The following is a 20,294-nucleotide window of genomic DNA, read 5'->3' as shown; positions in this document are numbered from 1 at the left end:
GGGGGATGCTTTGGTCTACCCTGATAAGGTCCTTGAAGTGGGAACATATCTTTGCAATGTTCACAGGGATTTTTTATGTCACCGTCCATTACATTATATGTAGTGCAGCGCGTTGATCCAGGGAGAGTTATACGAGTCCTGCTGTTTATTGGTTGGTTATTCATTTTGCACATAACTGCATATGACACCTGATGATGCCATGTGTGCACACAGGACAGAAGCAGAATTATTTCTTTATCAATGCGAAAAGTATGAGAAAGAGAAGCCCCATAACTCAAGACCTCATTGGTATCCAGATCAGAAATTATACATATTTTTGAGCCAATAAGCTTGTCATTCCCTGTGAGCCTCATGCTGTTGATGATGTCTGCCAGCTCTTCCTTTATGTTCTGATCGTTCGGTTGTTCCAGACATGCCACAACCTATGATGAAAAACAATAACTGAAATATGAGTTATTCATACAGACATATACAGACATAAATATATGATGTCAAGCCATACCATGTCAAGCAGACATGACGAAGGTGTCCTGCTAGGTAACTTGTTCCGATACTCTGTCAGAGGTCTAGAATCTTTCAAATCCTGGTAAAGGTCTGTATCCAGCTCTTCAGGGCTTGTCAGGAATTCATTGATGTACCCTATAAAGTAGATACTGTGCACCATCTTAGAAACAGAGAGATGAATTAATGTATGATCCATTTTAGTAAAACATTTAAATTAAAGGAAATGTAAGCAATGTTGGATGGCTTTGCGTTTGTTTATGTTTATGTATCTTAATGGATGTTTCTGTCCAAAAAAAACACCAGAGAGGTAGCTCACCTCTCCTGGATCATGAAGAGATTACCGTATGTCACAAAAGTTACGGGTTACAAATCACTTACAATGCCTTTAATGGCTGACCAGGTTTCCAGCAAGTACTGAAGTAAAACAACTTTGACATCACCTTTAACATTTCACCACTAAGCAGTCAATAACGAATGTGAATGAGTATTTTCTGAATGTGGGAAAATTGTTGAATTCTTGTTCCATTTTATATAGTACCTCATCAATGAATGGATACATGTTGTAATTTCTCTCCAGTAGATTCCATGCTTTAACAATAAGCTTAATGGCATTATCCTGGAATTGTAGATTCATCTTTACTCTTCTGACCACTGCAGGCAAGCGCTCAAAGTTGCCATCTACATATGCAGTATATGATAATGTTAGATTGTAAATAACCATCAGAAAGCAAAGCATTAAACATTTTGGCCAAATCAACAGTTCATCACCGGTAATTCCAGTACAACAGCACATGCACTAAATTATGTATTCTTTAAGCAGACAATTGCCTTATTTAAAGTATGAACTCTCCTCACCTCCTGGCATTTCCATATATGAAGATGTGTATGTTTCCACAGGCCCTTGATATGAATAAATAAATACGAAATAATAAAAAATCTGTTGAGTATCAGTTAGCAAATTATTATGATCATCCAATCAGAACACATGGAACCAGTGTGGTTGCCCAGCAACATTGCCCCATGTATCATCACCTTTGTATCTTAATATAACCTTTATGAAGCCCATTTGATGGTAAACAAACTTGTAATAAGGGAATCGTTCACCTAGCTTAGCCATAGAGCATAGCCATAGTGGGTTGCTAATGATAGAACCAGCCTTGCAACAAGTATCTTCGACCCGTCTAAATACTAACAATGTAGAACAATGTTTCAGTGAGTAAAGATTCATTTTGGAATTTAAGAAGACACATTTCGCGAAAACATGAGAGTGTGCTACGGAGAGCAAAGAAAACGTGAGCAGTTTGAATATGCTTCATATCAAGTAGAAGGCTAAAGTAAAACTTGGATGCTAAGCCTGTAGTCTTTAGGCAATTAATCCCACTGATCCCTTTAGTTTTAGGCTTATGTGTATTGATGTTGCCAAGCTTGTTTGTTGTTGCACTATCAGTGTTGCACTCTCTTTTAAAATAAATGTTATATGAGTGAAATATATTGCCGTTGCTCTTAGTTCTTTGGGATTTAAGTTTTCTGTTTAAAGGGATATTCCACCATTTGGGGAATTACAAAGTCATTTAAGGTAAAAATCAATCGTTTAACTCAAGGGGAGGTGGAAAATGACTGTAATTCCCCAAATGGTGGAATATCCCTTTAAGGTGACAATTTGGCTTGTAGATTATTTCTCCCTTTTTTAAATTGGAGCGGGCATGGAGTGATTTCACTGGAGCGGGGAGCGAAATTGAGCGGAAGAGCGGCCGAGTAAACAGCCACCTGAGCGAGGCGTGGGATATTTGCACCGCTCAGCTCCGCTCACTAGCTCTGTTCCAGACACATACATTTCATGCAGAAGATCAAGGAACACCATCACCTAATTTGCTAACTTCCTTTAAAAAAGAAAACTACAGAATTGAATGGATTTCAAACTAGGCTCAATATACTATTATTTAAAAATATCTCAAATGGGTTTAATATCAGTGTGCGCAAAGTCTTATATGGGCCTCACTGTGAAGTACATTATCTGCTGTAGCTTGCCTGCAATATTCAGAACGTTCACAACACAAAGATGTATGTCATGTTTCCTACCTGATTTTATTTTTTTGATGTTCCCTACCATATTTTTTCATATATCGGAACTCCCCCTATTACCGCCGGTCCCATATTTCCGTCGTCTTGTGTGTACGTGTCACTTAATATCCATTTCTATACAAACCAAGACGGCGGATTACTAAAGAAAAGCAAGCACCCACACCATAGGTGTATCTAAATTATTCAATTTCTTCTAATTTTTTGACAATTAATTCCACTTTTTGCACACAAAACCTCCAGATCATGTAGAAAGGTTGTTGGTTCTAAAACAATATCCATAGTTTTCAAACTTTGAGGGTCTGAAAAGTGTAAAAACAGCCCCTCTCGTGTTGCCTATGTAAGGACTTCTAAAATAGGTGTTATAAATATTATAATACTATGTTCCTGGTATTAGTACATTATGTCTGTCCATTAGCACTAGTACATTATGTCTGTCCATTAATTATGCCTTTATTACAGCACTGGTGTTGTTCTCGTGTCACTACAATGACCATAATGCTTTATGTTTTAAATATGTTGAAATGGAATTCGGTACAGACCAATCCGATTTGTTTGTTCTCTGTGTTTTTTTTAAATTTTATATCATCCAATAATAATTTGTAAATGTTTAATGACCGCAAAATTGTGAGCTCTCTGAACATTCTAACGCCTCACGAGAGGAGCTCAAATGCAGTCCCAGTCAGAGTTCCAAAGAGAGAAGTTTTGTTTTGATACTCCGTCAGTGCCATTGTTGTGTGGATGCCCACTGCGACCAGTGCAGTGTATCTGGGATCACGTTTTGTCTGAGCACATCGGAGTTGTCAGCATTTGACTTGGTGCAAGTAGCTTATGTTGTTTATTGTTATTCTGTCCACTGCTATATTTCAGCAGTATTGACGTTTAGCATTATTAGGCTATTAGCAAGCTAAGGCAGACTGCTAGCTAAGGGACAGATCCACCTGCTGCTGCCGCCTTGGCTAATTCACCTCTGCGGACTTGCCTGTTACTTGTCAGGACTCGTTTTCTTCCGCTGGTGCTGGGCCCACCGGAGGTCGACAACCATCACGGACATCTCCTGCCGCTACACTGCTGACGTCGAGGATCGTTGTTTGAGGTCGCATCTCACTGCCTCCAGCCAACGCTGCAGGGGCGCATTCTGTTCTCTGGTGCTGGGCCCACCAGAGAGCCACCACTGGCTGCGACTGCTAACGGCTAGCTTTGAGGACGACTGAGCGGTAACCAACACCAGGGTCGGCTGTGAGCTGCTTCGCCAGGTCGGGACGGTGGATCGTAACTTGAACCCACACTTACACTGACTATCAGTTGTTTGCATAGAGTTTGACTATCTTATTATATCAGGGGATCTAAACTTGCATGTGGATAATCCTGAAAACAATTATGCCAAGGAATTCATTGCACTAATCGATACTTTCTCCCTAACACAGCATGTACAGGGGCCAACACACTCTCTCGGCCATACCCTCGACCTTGTTATCACAAAGGGTCTCGATGTCTCTACAGCTGTTAAAGACCTGGCCTTATCTGATCATTTCTGCGTGTTCTTTGATGTGTCTATGTCCCCACACACTCAAAACACAGCTATGATGGTAAAAAGGAGAATCATAAATGATCAGACAAGTGCAAGCACTTTCACTAAAGTCAAGTCAACTGTCAGACTCTGAAGACTTATTTGATCACTTTAATGCAAAAATGGCAAACATTATGGATGACATTGCTCCATTACAATTCAAGAAAGTTAAGGACAAACAGAAAGCACCATGGAGGCAAAATCCAGCAGTTAAACTTCTAAAAAGAGAGTGTAGGAAGACTGAAAGAAAATGGCGTAAATACAAACTTCAGATCCACTATGAAATCCATAAAGAGATGCTCCGCACATATAACTCTGAAATATGCAAAGCAAGACAGTCTTTCTTTTCCAACATTATCAATAGAAGTTCAAATAACACTCGTATTCTATTTTCAACTGTTGATAAGTTAACAAATCCCCCCTTACAATTAGCGCCTGAACTTCTCTCAACTAATAAATACAGTTTTCATCTTTTTTTAAAGGTAAAATTGACAAAATCTGACTAAACATATCTGCTCAATTACAAATTCAACAACCTGAACTTCCAGCAACAAACAGAGGGAAACTAAACTTGATGTCGGAGTTCAGCTTGATGGACTACGAAACACTTGAAAAAACGGTACAGAATCTCAGCCCTTCCACATGTGTCTTAGACACTCTGCCTACCAATTTCTTCAAAACTGTTTTTCACCTCATAGCGGCGGATGTCCTTCAAATTGTAAATGTATCACTGCTGTCTGGCACTTTTCCTAAGTCACTGAAAAAAGCTGTTGTAAAGCCACTTCTCAAGAAGAATAACCTGGATGCCTCCATGCTAAACAATTACAGGCCCATATCCAATCTACCTTTTATTGGCAAAATTATTGAAAAAGTAGTCTTTAATCAATTAACCACCTTCCTAACATCAAATGGGTATTTTGATTACTTTCAGTCTGGTTTTCGGGCAAATCACAGCACTGAAACAGCTCTCATTAAAGTTTCCAATGACATACGCCTCAACACAGATTCAGGTAAAACATCAGTCCTAGTGCTACTGGACCTTAGTGCAGCATTTGACACTGTTGATCACAGTATTTTACTACACAGACTAGAACACTGGGTTGGATTTACAGGCATAGTTATCAGCTGGCTAAAATCATATCTACAAGAAAGGAGCTTCTTTGTTGCCATCGGAAACTGTACCTCAACACCAACGTCCTTGACCTGTGGTGTTCCCCAGGGGTCGATCTTGGGGCCACTATTATTCAACCTCTACATGCTCCCACTTGGACAAATCATTCAAAATAATTTGATTTCATATCATAGCTATGCAGATGACACACAAATTTACTTAGCTCTATCACCAAACAACTATGGTCCTCTTGAATCTATGTGTCCGTGTATAGAACAAATCAACACCTGGATGTCTCAAAATTTTCTTCAGCTGAACAAAGAAAAAACTAAAGTAATTATATTTGGTAAAAATGAGGAAAGACTTAGGGTTGCCACTCTCCTTGACACAAAAGGGTTGAAGGCAAAGGATACTGTTAAAAATCTTGGTGTATTAATTGACAGTTATCTAAATTTCAACAGCCACATGAAAGCGATAACTAAATCAGCTTTTTACCACCTCAAAAATATTTTCAAACTCAGAGGGCTGATGTCAAAACATGACTTAGAAAAACTCATTCATGCATTTATCTCCAGCAGGGTTGATTACTGCAATGGACTGTTCACAGGCCTTCCTAAAAAGACTATTAAACAGCTTCAGGTGATACAAAATGCAGCAGCTAGGACTCTAACAAAAACTAAAAGAACTGACCACATTACTCCAATTCTTAAGTCCTTGCACTGGCTTCCAGTAATTCACAGAATTGACTTTAAAGCACTATTGCTTGTTTATTAATCAGTAAATGGAGCAGGACTAAGAACTAAACATGGTGAAGCAGCTTTTAGCTGCTATGCGGCTCAGCTGTGGAACCAACTTTCGGATGACATTAAAAAGGCCCCAACTGTAGCCAGTTTTAAATCTAGACTTAAGACCAAACCGTTCTCAGACGCTTTCTGCTAACTGTGCCGAGTTACAAATTCTGAATCTGCCTCGATAATTATTCTACTTTGTCTTTTATTACTTTTTTTACTACTTTTGCCTTTGTTTTTGCTTACTAATTATTCTTTATTTTTAAATTATTTTACCTTGTGTTTTATGTTTTCTTTTTATTATGATCTTTACCTTTTAACTATTCTTTGACTATATTGCCCTTCTATGCTTTTATTTGTTATTATTGTTTGGTTTTGTTTATGTAAAGCACATTGAATGACCTCTGTGTATGAAATGTGCTATATAAATAAACTTGACTTGACTGACCTGACTTGACTTGACAGACACACACACGTTCTCTCGTCTCGCTTGGATCATCGGCGAGTTTGGAGGGCCGTTCAGCAGTTGCTGTCCTGCCCTGCAGCTCAGAGATCTGCTACTTGTGCACCACCGGGCCCCAACTGCGCGCTTGTTTTTGTTTATTTGTTTTACCAATGTGTTATTTGTAATATTGATATATCCATACATACTGGTTTTATGTACCCTATCATACATCGCTATGATGAAATGGTTTTGTTCCTCTCTGTAGCAGGTGTTTTACTATTTTATACATATCTTTGGTAACTGCATTCCTGTTGCGACTCTTATATTGCTATATTAATACATTCATTGTTATTAATATATTACTATATACCTTGGGTGTTGGCAGCTTATTCTCTGCATGGCAAACTGTGTTGTTGATGTAGCCTAGTTGGTGTATAGCATGGGTTCATTAATGTGGGCCTCCCCTATGAAAACAGTGACACCTCTGCGCCCCCCCCCCCCCCCCCCCCCCCGACAATCATTTTCAAATAATGATATTCACTTCAGTTAAGCCACTTAAATCGGTGCTATACAATGCAGTGAGTTTTCATCATATTTTCGACGTTTGGCTTTGTTGCCTATATCAGGCTCGGTCCGTGCAGCGATAAAATGTGACAAAATCTGTCCAGTTTAAGTTAGCTATCGGCACGTAACATATTACCGTCACGTATGTCCAACCTCTTACGTGTATCTGTCACTTAATATTCATTTCTACTGGTAACTTGCAGCTAGCTCGGCTGGCGGCACTGTTGCTAAATTACGTTATGAAGTTTGGCACAATACATTCTCACTCAGGATAGGGATCAATAATACTTTCCACTATCCCAAAGATTTAGTATACATCTCTTTCTATGATTTATTTCGATTTTATAATGTTGAAAATTCATTGAAAAAAAAAAAAAACATTTAGTTCTAACATGAAATAAACGTTTTTCCTTCTTTTTTGAATCAACCTTCCGCGCCTCCCCTCAAATTTTTTGGCGTCCCCCAGGGCCCCACCTCTGGTGTATAGTAATTAATACATCTGCAGATATTAGCTCTACATTCACCATTTTATAATACACACACTATTTAAATTCTGGGGAAATACATCCTGCACTAGCTGAAGGTAAGTGTAGTATTTTTACAGTGGAGGCACCGCGCTACTAAATTTGTATTTATAATTATTCATATTCATATTTACCATTTATAATCCTACTACACAGCTATACATTTATATTTATGGTATCAGGAATCTCAGCCAACTCACTATTCCACCGCTGAGAATTCAGGATCCTGTCGTGCCATTATTTTGTGTCATTTAGTGTAACTAAGTTAACCTTTACTGTGCAGAGTGACTAGCACTCGTTAAAAAGGGGTTACAACTCCGTCAAAAACGATTTCTTAATCTTTGCTTTTCTTGATGCTTTCCTTGACCTGCTATGTCATTCTATGGTCTACCTTAAGAGAAATTTTCTTGGAAATAATCTATAATAGTACAGGCAACGCAGTATACCACTAGGTGTCATAGGCATGGGTAGTTAAGTAGCAGTAGGCAAAATTAACAAACAAAAGAATATAAACACAAACAAACAAACAGACAAATCACGGATATAAGTTACAAACAAACAAACAGACAAACCACGGATGACCCTCTCACAGCCTGAACTAATACAAAAAACAAGGGAAAACATTGCTCAGACACTAAACCATGTGCATTTGCTCTCTTTAAAAGCAACGGGTTATCCACAGCCAACAGGCGTGTGAGAGAAGCAATGAAGTCTTAGAATTAAGAATAAAGCCATGTTCTGTACAACAACAACCACAAGCACCCATGCGCCAAACAATTCAAATGATTGTATTGTTCTCCCAGAGAGGAAGCTACGTATATGATCACCACCCACAGGTGGGCGTGTGCGCCAGCGCTGCAGGTCAGCCTTTCCACATAAACCCCTGGCTTTAAAGTTCACCGTCCTGGTAGCATACCTATCTACTGCCAAGGCCTGAAGGGGACGGGGAGAATATTTACTTCTGCTACACTGGCAGAGAACTCATGTGAAACAGACTGTGGGAGGTGGAAGGGGTTTGAATGCTGTCCGGCAGTATTATGAGTGGAACGTCGGAGGGATAGAACCGGATCAGGGTTCAGACCCAACTCCTCCAGGGGGCGCACGATTGGAAAATCTTCACCTGCTGCTATACTTGGGGCCAGATCTGGTTCTTCCAAAGTGTCTGTGCTAAATGATGCCGCTGCCGGGTGGCTGGCGCTGTTTGTGGGGGGTTGGACATCTGGTACGCCCTCCAAGTGAGCCTGGGACAGTTGGTCAAGGCTAAAGTTAACACCATCTTGGTTACTGTGATGCTAAGCACTAGTCCTGGTGTGGACTATGGCTACCCTCAACGGGTCTCCAAGGCCTGGCTCCCTCCCGATACCCCCATGAGGCTGTGGAGCAGCCAGTGCTGGTGGGCTGGATGAATCTTGACCGGTGGGAACAGATTTAAGCTCGGAGCGATGCATGGTCTTGGATGTGTGCCAATTCCATCCAGACACTCCACAATTTCATACTTGGTGGACACCCATGCATCCTGGATTTTGTGGTGACCGTGAAAATGGTTCTAGCAAATGAGTGTACGTGTACATTACATTTAGCAGACACTTCTTGACCAAAGTCACTTACATACTGTATGTCAGCTATATTACAAGGGATCACATTGTCCCTGGAGCAACTTGGGGTGAAGTGCCATGCTCAAGGGCAAAACAGTGGAAGCCAGGAATTGAACCGACAACTTTCAGGTTACTGCACGCTAGCCCAGCTCCTTAACCACTACACTACTACCGCCCACTAGAAAAAGTCTAGTGCGCCAGGTGGTAATAAGGTTATGGTGTCAGGACCACCATGCCTACGATATGCCGCAGCCTCTTCTAAGTGTCTCCTAGCACTAGCATAGACAGAAGTCAGGTACTCTTGAGGTTGCACCACCCAATCAGTTGGTGGACTGTCCCTGTGGTCACCTCCAGTATTTCCAAGTAGGTGGTCGACTGGTACAGTGGGTCCCAGTTAAAAATTGACACTTCATTCACGATCATGGTGAATGGTGAAATGTAAGTACAACTGCAGCCGCTTGGGGGCAGCATAGTCCGCTGTGGAGTTCCACGGTCGAACCAGACGGCGCATTCAACAGCAAGGGCTGTGATTGGCCGAGTTTTCAGTGCGTTTCTCTGTGTTTTTAGCAGCCCCTGCAACATGCTAGTCCACTGTAGCCTAAGCCTTGTACATAATGTTAAACATAGTTTTGGATTCAGTGGCAAGATTTCTTGATTGTACAGTGCCTGTCTCTCAGTAATGTTTTAAAATGAGAGCATCGTCAGCTGGCAGTAGGCTACTTTGTCGGTAGTCATGAGAAGTTCGCTTGCTAACAGAACATAAATATGCTGCCCAGAAACCTTGTGAATAGTTCTGATTTTTTTTACTACACTAACAAGGTTGAAATATAGACTTACGCGCTGTTACAACTGTAGGCTACAATGATTGCAATACAAAAATATGCGCGTGTTAGTTTAGTTAGTTTTGTGATGTTTTGCACTTTTGCCTCGTGTGTTTTCAGGTTTTAGGGCTTTTTTGGCAAGATTGACCTTGGTTAGACTCTGCATATGTTATTTCTCCGTATGGAAAATAAAGTCAAATTGTCTGTTATTAGTTCAATAACAAGTGTTGCTTGTTAAAACATGTGACTAGTGAAACTCAAATGATTTTAGAAATATTTAGCCAAAGCCAAAAAGTGTTAGAGAGAAGGAGAGACGCCGGTGCAGCTCAGATGTCTTCTTAATTTTCTTTATTCTTTAGTAAAAGGTGCAGAACATTATTAAACTTTGACTAACGTTTCGATGTTCGTTACTCAAAAACATCGACACATCGAAATGTTTTTTAATAATGTTCTGCACCTTTTACTGAAGAATAAAGACAATTAAGAAGACATCTGAGCTGCACCGGCATCTCTCCTCTCTAAAATATCTGTCCTGGCCTGGTTGCAACGGATTGTGGCCAAATGACAGAAGCGCGGAGAACCCTCCTTTGTCTACCAAAAAGTGTTACTTTGTGCCCCGCGCTCCCCCACTGCTTGTGAAAGAAGGGGATGGGGGAGGGGGGCTTAACGTGAAAAAGCTTAATGTCACAAAACGGCAACGAGTCGTTTTAGGCTACAGGCCTTCATAATGGTAGGCTACAGGAAGTGGGGGGAGGGTATGGGATGACCAGAGCCGTCATCTATCGTCTTTCCAGGCACACAGCTCGTTATATAGCCTATCGACTGCCTTAACAGATAGGCTTTGCTCTTGGGTTTGGCCTTACAGCGAACTCAATGCTCTTGTTGCTTGCAGTTTGTTAAATAAAGCGATGCAGATTACATTATTTATTTCTGATTAATTGCGTCTTTTGATGTATTTTGCAACATTTGCTTGTTAGGCTGGGCTACTGTCAATGTCCTGTACAGGTCAATGTTCAACAATTGCTGGTGTAGGCCTAGGCTATTAATCAATTAGAGACTGTTCGTTATTTATTTAATTAAGGGACTACCGGAGGAGTTTTGGGAGCGTTAGTCAAAAAAGACGTGACCCTCCCTCGCCAGCAAGAATTTTTTCTATGACCCTCCAAAGTGATTGAGAAAAAACGCATGACCCTCCCCAGTCCCAACAATTTATTGATGCCTTCTGTAGGCTACTGGGTCAATTTGGGAGCTTGCATGCTACGACTCCTTCCTTGAAATGCCTTGAAAAGGCTGTCGTTTGCACAATTTCACAAATAATCACCGGGACCGAAACAAACCTGTCAACTTTTCCTGGGTTTATCGCGTATTTTAACTTTTTCCTCGCTGTCTTAGGAGGAGCTGCAGGGCCGTCGCAAGGGGATGCGAGGCCCTGTGCGAACTTGACAGATGCAAGGCCCTTTTCACTTACGTGCATGAAATCATGCGATAGCTTACTTTACACATAGCCAAGGCTACCGTCGGTGTATTTTAATAGTAGCCTAGTCTAATAAGCTACACCAGCTTGCCTTTAAGAGGGGAAATTCAATTGTATAGCCTATAACATTAGCTGAGTCACATATTTGGCCATATGGTGTTTATCATAGGCTACATCACGAAACCAAATAGTGTAACAAAGGCGAACACTTTAACAGGGGGAATTAATTGGGCATGAATCATTGTGCTGAACAGTATTTGTCAATGAGCAGAAACACACACGACATTCAAACTATTGATAAGATGTACTGGTCTGTATCTATAGGCTAACATTTGACAAATAAATGACACTGACTCGCCATATCCTGACTCAGGAAAAAAAACCTTTTCTTGCTTTGCCGCAAACTCAGCAATGAAATCATAGGCCAGTTTGCAGGTAGCCTAACGTCTTTTTCATAGAAGGGAGAGCCCAGTCTCTCCTGTGACATGGAGGTGTGCAAATAGTTTTTAATAGCCTGTTCAACTTCGAAAAGCTTCGTTAACCCGATGCCAGTCACTGATCGCTATTTCAAATTTCGGAAAGCTTCATCTTTTTAAGTTTTAAGTGCAGTATCTGCCCCCTTTGGAATTATATCTCGTTTAAGTTTAAGTGCAGTATCTGCCCCCTTTGGAATTATATCTCGAGCCTATTATAAGGTCCAGTGCGTTATGTCCTGGGATTCGGATGTGCTCAAAAAGAAAAGAAAAAACACTTTTTTATAGATGGTTATGAGGAGCAATGTGAGAGAGAAATTTGATGATCATTGATCGTTGTTTTGGGACGTTAAGCCTTTTCCATAGGCGTCAGTGAAGGAGATTGAAGAATGACCATTTTTTTTATACGAAAATATTTCTTAACTACAAAAACTCAGTGTCATTCAGACTCAACCCTCTTGTTGTTTTATTATCTTTTTCGTTGTCGTTTGAACGTTGGCAAGCAGGCATGTTGCGGTTGCAATTTAAGTGAAATTTCTACAGTAGGCCTACAACATGCTGTTAGGCTGGGCTACTGTCAGTGTACTTGTACAGGTAAATGTTCAACAATTGCTGGTGTACAGGTTATATAATCAATTAGCTAAATCATTTGTCCAGCTGTTTAAACATTTTTTCGTGCTACATTCAAACGCAAAAGGTGCTTTGATATATTTTTCGTTTAAACGTCGGCAAGCAGGCATGCTTTGGTTGCATTGAATGAGGATAATTGCTTTTTTTTGCATTATTTTGAATATGACTCGCTCCAGTCTCAACAGCACGTACTTTTTCCACACGCTAAGTTCTAACACACATAGGCCTATCCCCTCTCGCTTTCTCTCTCTCCATCCCTGCACACGGTGCTTTCTTAAAGGAGCTGCACCATTTTACAACAATTGCATCTACATTTTCATATTAGAATGTTTTGTCAAGTGTAAGCTTAAACTACCGTGATCAATTTAAGTTCCCGTGCCCCCGCTGCGTCATGGAAGCAGTAAGTCAGTCGCATCAAAAATAGTAGTGGCACCCAAGTGACACCTTGTGGTTGTTTGTGTCAACTGCAGTTTGTGCCATTTCTGCTGAGAAAATGGGGTGCGTGATTCATGAAGAACCCCGTCCAAACTTAACGGGGACCCACTGTAACTGTGGCTTCTGACTGAACATCAGCTTGTATGGGGAGTTCTGTGTGGACTGGTACATGGTGGTATTATAGGCGAACAGGAGCTGAGGGAGCAACTGGGACCATTTACGCTTCTTTTCAGGGGGTAAGGACTTGAGCAAGTCATGAAGTGTCCTGTTGAAACATTGACCGTTCCCCTCTGGATGATCAGTGGTGGTTCTACTCTTTGTTATGCTGTAGATGTCACACAGGTGCTTCAACAGCTCCCCCTCAAAGCTGCGCCCCTGATCAGAGTGGATTCTCCTTGGCACACCATACACATAGAACCATCTCTTTGTTAGAATCGTAGCTATGGTGGAAGCTCTATGATCAGGGGTGGGAAAGGCCTGGGTAAACTTTGAGAAAACATTTGTGACTACCAGAACATTCTCTTGTCCTGTGCTAGCCCAATCCAAGAGAGTAAAGTCAATGGAGATTATGTATGTATATATTATACTCTTTTGATCCTGTGAGGTCTCTGCATTTATCCAAATAATCCGTGAATTAGTGAAACACACTCAGCACTACACTTATCTACAAAGGCTTAGTGGCTAACAGATTTCCCAAGAAGGTTCTGGCTTGGGTTGTCTTGCTTTAGCAACCACACAGTGCTCACACTCAAAACTCCCCTTTTGCACCTCATGCCACATCTGGGGGCAGTAGCACCTCCTGGCATATCAAATCTGTGGTCCTGTTCACCCCCAGATGGCCATGGTTGTTGTGTAGGCTAGTGAGCACTTCGACTCACAACACCTTGGGCAGTAAAAGCTGCAGCACTGGATCCCTGGAAGGAGCAGCCTGGATCGCTCGGGACAAGTTCCCATCCACTTCCGGTATCTGGGACTACTGCTTTATCAGCTGCTGTACTTCCCTTGGTTCACTCCACTTGTCTAAATGGATAGGTGGTCATCCCTGTGGCCAAAACCACAGGTATCTGGAAATACAGGGATCAGTCCCTTACAGGACTTTTAGGTCTCTTTTGGTTCGACCAGGGATGGTGTCCACCATCCAAGAGTCTTGGATAGGCACACTCGAGGCTTACATGTTGGCTATGGCAATCGGCAGGGGGACGTCCAGGCCGTGCGACACAGATCGCAAAGTGTTAGTGGGGCTTGTGGGAAGCCTAGAAAGGGCATTGGCATTGCAATTACAGTAGCTGTCCCAGGATGATATTTGATGTTGTAATCAAAGAGGGTAAGCTGAGAAACCCAGCACTGTTCCAGAGCGCCCAGTTTCGCTGACTGCAGGTATTGGAGGGGATTGTTGTCAGTGTACACGGTGGAGATTTGTTTCCGTGATTGCCCACTTGACTGCAAGGAGTTTGAGTTTCATGGCACTATAATTTGACATGTTCCTCTCACTTGGCCGCAAGCCGCATATTTTCAGAAAACTTATAATGCAAAAAAATATTGTATAAATAATCAACTAGTAAAGTTTCATAAGAATATCAAGGAGTTAAATTTTTTACCCTATTCACCCGTTCTATGTTGCCTATGGAGGCCAGTTTTAGGCCGCAAATGCTAATTAGCAGGTTTAAAACTAAAAAAATCAGCTAAGTATATGAGTACATATACTCTTTGATCCTGTGAGGGAAATTTGGTCTCTGCATTTATCCCAATATGATGTTTTCTAAACAAAGTTCGGGTGGAGCCTTCGGGATGATTGACAGCAATTAACTCACCCACTACTGCCGCCGCAGGGTAGGCCTATTTAAGCCGACCTCCTTTTCCATACGTCACACGCTCCGACGTTCGCGAAATCATTCAGTCTGCGTATTGTTCGCATTGACAAGACAGCTCTCATGGAACTGGAAATCCACCCAGCGCCAGCAAGGCGTTGACCCTACCCACTGGACAGTGGCTCGCATCCGCAGCACTCTCCATTCCCGCGGCATCGCGTTCCGTAGGTCGGATAGGAAGTTCCATCTCCTCCGCCTGCTAACGCAGTCGGATAGCCCGGTCTTTTCGCCCTCCCGCTCCCTCACTTTGTTTTCCTCCCCGGACCAGGAAGCAGGCTGCTCTTTCTGGCATCCCGGCGCGGTTCCTTCCGCCGGCCATTTAGCTGGACGAAGCACACACCACCAGCCACCTCGCGAACCGGGCACGCCGACAGAACCTTCTGGCACCACACGCTTCAGAGCGTATCATTCCGCTGCTTCAGCCACAGCCACTGCCACGTCAGCGGCTCAGGCCCATTCCCGCCGACTTTCTTTCCGCCGTATTTCCGGGTCCAACCCCACTTCTCCAGACGGCCCCGGTAGCGACAGCGTCGCTACTCCCCCCACCCCTTCTTTCCCTCCCCCATCCACCTCCCCTAGCCAGGACTCGGTCCAGGGCTGCCCCACCTCCAGTCGTTCCGACGACTGCTCCCTCCCTCCCCCCTTTCCCCCCTCCCCTTTCCATTCCGGGAGCCACGTCTGTACAGCACGCCTCAACTCACGAAGCGTCAGCTCGAAGAGTCACCTCGCTAGCTCCCCATCTCTCTTATGAGTTAGCGAGCACCTGGTCTCAGCCGGCGCCGATAGCGACAGCGTCGCTACTCCCCCCTAACCCTCTTTCCTTCCCCGTCCCACTTCCCGCGACCCTGTCCCAGGTTGCTCCCCTTCCGGTCGCGTCAGCGACCACTCCCTCCCTCCCCCCTTTTCTCCCTTCCCATCTCTTCCCCGGCTCCGCGCTAGACCAGCCCGCAGCAGCGGGTCATCAGCATTCAGCGAGTGCTTGGATCACGACATCCCATTCCGGCTTCCAAGCTATTCATTAGCCACAGCAAAGGCCCTGCCACCGCCTCCCCACGCTGCAGCATTCGAACCACCACCCGTCACAGCGTCCACCAGGAACCTCATTTTGTCAGGTGCAGACGTAGACCTTTCTACCATTCTTCCCTCCCTTCCTATTCCCTCTCATAACCGGGATCTAGTCTGCGGCGAACTGGTTTTGTCTTTAAAACATTCTGGCCCAGCATCAAAAATGCTGTCATTCCCCGAGTTCACCGTAGCTTTTACCAACTACACAGAAGTCGTTTGTTTCGTGTTCCCCAGTCGACGCAAAGAGCTAAATGACTACCTGGCCATCATCGCCGGCCTAGCAGTATCCTACGGGGGAGCCCATTTTTATACGTAGGCTACCACCGGCTGTTTTCAGCAAAATGTGCTGCCAGAGTCGGCCTCTGGAACCAAAACCCCTACTGGGGCGCGCTCGATATGGAGCTCCATAACCGCTTTTTCCTCGGACTTAAGCCATCTTGTCCCCTATGCAATAGCCCCAGTCACGGCGCGGTCGAGTGTCCACTAGTCAACTCATTTCCCAGGGCCGCCCTTTCATCTCGCATCTCCTAAACTGCGCTCAGCAACCCCATCTCTCGAAGACGTCGTACCTCTAGATGCCCAGTGTCTGGCCAATATCAAACTCTGGAGGGTGTTTTAGACGAATGGAATGGTCTGTGCATGTTCTACGACGACTGCCAATCATCTCCAGAAGAGCTCCAGTTGTACACCGACGCAGCCCCCTCAACAGGCTTCGGAGGCTTTTTCAAGGGGCGCTGGTTTGCATCCCCGTGGCCACTAGAGTTCAGAGAGCTAACAACTGGAAACGAATCGTCAGCCGTGTTCGAACTCTACCCCGTAGCCATCACGGCCCTACCTGGGGGAATGAGTGGACCTCCAAGAGCGTGCTAATCCACAGCGACAACGAAGCCGTAGTGCACGTCATTAATAACTCGAGCTCAAAATCGCCTGCGCTTTCCCCTCTTATTAGGCGTCTAATCTGGATAGCAGCCAGCTACCAGCTTATTATAACAGCCGCGCACATCCCCGGTTGCCACAATGAAATTGCTGACTCTCTCTCTCGTCTTAAATTCCAGAGATTCAGGAGCTCGGCTCCAGAGGTGGACCCGTACCCTACTCCACTCCCCAGCTTTTCGGAGACCATCTTCCCATAAACCACCCCCTCAGCTATCTTCAGCCCATCACGGCCGACCTAGCCCTTCAAGCCCTCGCACCCAGGACCATGCAGTCCTACCCAGTTTCGATGCAGTCACCATATCATCATTTATCACCTACGCCCACACTTCACTCGGGATCAAAGTCTCTTCCATTAGAGTCTACCTAGCTGGCATTCATTTCTTCTACAAACGCCCCCACGGCTCCGAATGCCCCTTCTCCGACACCAGGATAGGCTTGTTAATTAAAGGTATCCGTAGGCAACATCCAGTCCCCCAAGACTCCCGCCTTCCCATTACCTCAAGCATTCTCGCCACCTGCCTCGCTACCCTTCGCAAAGGGTTCATGTCACCGCATTCCGATTCCAACATCTCCGTTATGTTTCTACTGGCCTTTTTTGGGCTGCTGAGATGTAGCGAGTTTACATGCCCTTCGTCTCTCTTCATTCCCGATGTCCACCCGTGCATCGCAGATCTAGAGCAGCTAGACCAAGACACCATTCGATTTACCATCAAACAGAGTAAAACCGATCAGTCCCTAAAAGGACACTCCATATCCATTTAACTCCGCCTCAGATCTTCAGCCTTTCCAATACCTATCTCACTACATCTCATATCGGTCAGCTCAAGCTTCGTCTACTAGCCCGCTCTTCGTGTCAGACGAAGGGCTACCCATCACTCGCCACAGATTCCAGACACTCTTAAAAACCATTCTAGTCAAATCTGGTTTTCCCGCGGATCGCTACTCCGCACACTCCTTCAGGATAGGAGCTGCCACAACAGCTGCGCTCAACGGCTTATCGGAGCAACAAATTTAAATACTGGGCCGTTGGTCCTCGGATGCCTACCAGTCTTACATCCGCTCCAATCTAGCGGATTTACGACTCGCTCAGCAAGCACTTATGTAGTTGGTAGCGGCCTTTCTCTGTGATCTTTTGGGGTGCAAGCGGTCATCGCTCTATCGCGATATCCGCTCCAGGCACTCCAGGACCACGGACAGCTACCTTGCCAAACACGCCACTTTTCCCATACATTCTAGTCTAGCTGAAGCAATCATATAGAAGGGCGAACTAGTGAAATTATGTTTTCTAAACAAAGTTCGGGTGGAGCCTTCGGGATGATTGACAGCAATTAACTCACCCACTGCCGCCGCAGGGTAGGCCTATTTAAGCCGACCTCCTTTTCCATACGTCACACGCTCCGACGTTCGCAAAATCATCCCCCCTCCTCCCCCTACTCCTCCATTTCACCAATTGCCCTGTTACTCATCCTCCTTACACAGGGGGGTGCAAGCGGTCATCGCTCTATCGCGATATCCGCTCCAGGCACTCCAGGACCACGGACAGCTACCTTGCCAAACACGCACTTTTCCCATACATTCTAGTCTAGCTGAAGCAATCATATAGAAGGGCGAACTAGTGAACCGTGAATTAGTGAAACACACAGTGAACACACAGTGAGGTGAAGCACACACTAATCCCGGTGCAGTGAGCTGCCTGCATCAACAGCGGCGCTCGGGGAGCAGTGAGGGGTTAGGTGCCTTGCTCAACGGCACTTCAGCCGTTCCTACTAGTCGGGGTTCGAACCGGCCGTCGAAGTGCTAACCAGTAGGCCACGGCTGCCCCATTATGAGTAAATATGAATATATTTACTTATGAATATATATTTTGAATATATTTACTTATGAATATAATCAGCACCCAAAATTAGGCAAAATACCCTCTTTACCAGTGTTTTCTCACATTTGACTCCCAAGTGATAGTAGTCCCAGTCTTAATTATGCATTATATAAATGATGATGTCATCTAAGTGTGAAAATGGATCATGAAAATTTGAAGACAAAAAAATCTTGTTCCTTAGACTCTATACTAGCAAAATATGCACACAAAAAGCGAGATTACACAAGACGCCGTACTAAGCCCCGGTAAGAACCAAACCAGATTTGGTTCAAATCTACACACCTATGGCTACTGAAAAATGTAAGGTTCATTTATCAAATGTTATTTTTAAGTATTAAAAAACATCATTGTTTTAGAATTTTCGAACGAAAGTGGTGGTAATTGGAGGCGTTACGATAAGTAATTTCAGATTGCCAACATAGCATGTCCCCTACTCTTGGCATGATTTTTCAAGTGGTTGTTGACCATTGGTTATTATGCAGCTATACAGTGGACATTAAGTGTACTTCAAATTGGCCAGCTTCCCTCGCGGTCCGCGCGGGATCACGTGGCATCACGCGACTTTAATTTGTATTTTTCCAGTGACGCTGCAACGACGCTGCAACAACCCAAACAACCGACAGATGTCTCTTGTGAGAATGGTGTCTCGTAAAAAAAGAAATGGAGCCTGGAAAACCCTACACAGACTTCACTGCAGACTTTAGCAGACTGGTTTAGAAATAATTTAATAGCCAGAAATATGCCTGCCCTGCCCTAATAAAGAAATATTTGGTTAACTGCGAGTGAATCCCGTTTGCAGCCGTAGAAGAAACGCAGGACGAATGAAACATGCCGGTTTCCTCCGAGTGCAGCGATAATAGATAGACATCATTTGGACAAAATATAGAGCATATTAACCTCCGTTGCTCAGCCAAATGCCTTCCTGTTACATCCTGTTATCACGGAGTTACAGGCGATAAACGATTTTTGATGGTCACAAGTTTACTTCATTAGCGGCTTATATTTATGATTATTAAAGAGTGTTTTTCATTTAAAGGTTTGACTTTGTGCTTATTCAGTAGAGCATTTAGTGCTCTCCCCAATCCCAGACGTTCACATTAGAGGTCTGCACTCCCACGGTAGACCCACGGGAGCGGGTCCCGACGCAAAACAGTGCGGCGCGGGACAACTTTTGAAAGCTCTTTGCGGGAGCGGGCGGGATGAGAGAGGTGCGTTCGCGGGTTCGGGACAAACCAATGATTCACTGCTCTCCCGCAAATTAAATATGTGCGTAAAATTAAATATGGAAATGATTAAAGTAGTGTTCATAATTATAGTTCAGCTGGATGTTCTGTTAGGCAGCATTAAAAAATTGCAGGCATATAGCCTATATTGTCTTTTACGTGGGTTCAATTTGTTCCTGCTGCTCATTGTCAAAACTTGAAATCGAAAGCATGACAGAGAAAGAGGGCACCAGACTAGGCCTACTTCAGTTGTTAGCCTACATTTAGAACCAAGAAACTGACATCTGGAGTCTTCCTCAGGTGTGTGTGCTCC

General features: G+C 43.8%; 1 long non-coding RNA gene across 1 annotated transcript; it reads left to right on the top strand.

Annotated features, from left to right (window-relative positions):
- Positions 1-606: 606 nt before the first annotated feature.
- LOC121719728 lies at positions 607-20,084 on the top strand. The gene is made up of 3 exons (XR_006034343.1): positions 607-617; positions 3,046-3,050; positions 19,950-20,084. It is a non-coding gene; the product is annotated as an uncharacterized LOC121719728 (long non-coding RNA).
- Positions 20,085-20,294: the final 210 nt, after the last annotated feature.

This window comes from Alosa sapidissima, chromosome 9 (genome assembly GCF_018492685.1).
Source record: "Alosa sapidissima isolate fAloSap1 chromosome 9, fAloSap1.pri, whole genome shotgun sequence".
In the NCBI taxonomy this organism is placed as follows: domain Eukaryota; kingdom Metazoa; phylum Chordata; class Actinopteri; order Clupeiformes; family Clupeidae; genus Alosa; species Alosa sapidissima.
Note: the sequence above shows the minus strand (reverse complement) of the source record. Positions and strands in the feature narration are given on the sequence as shown.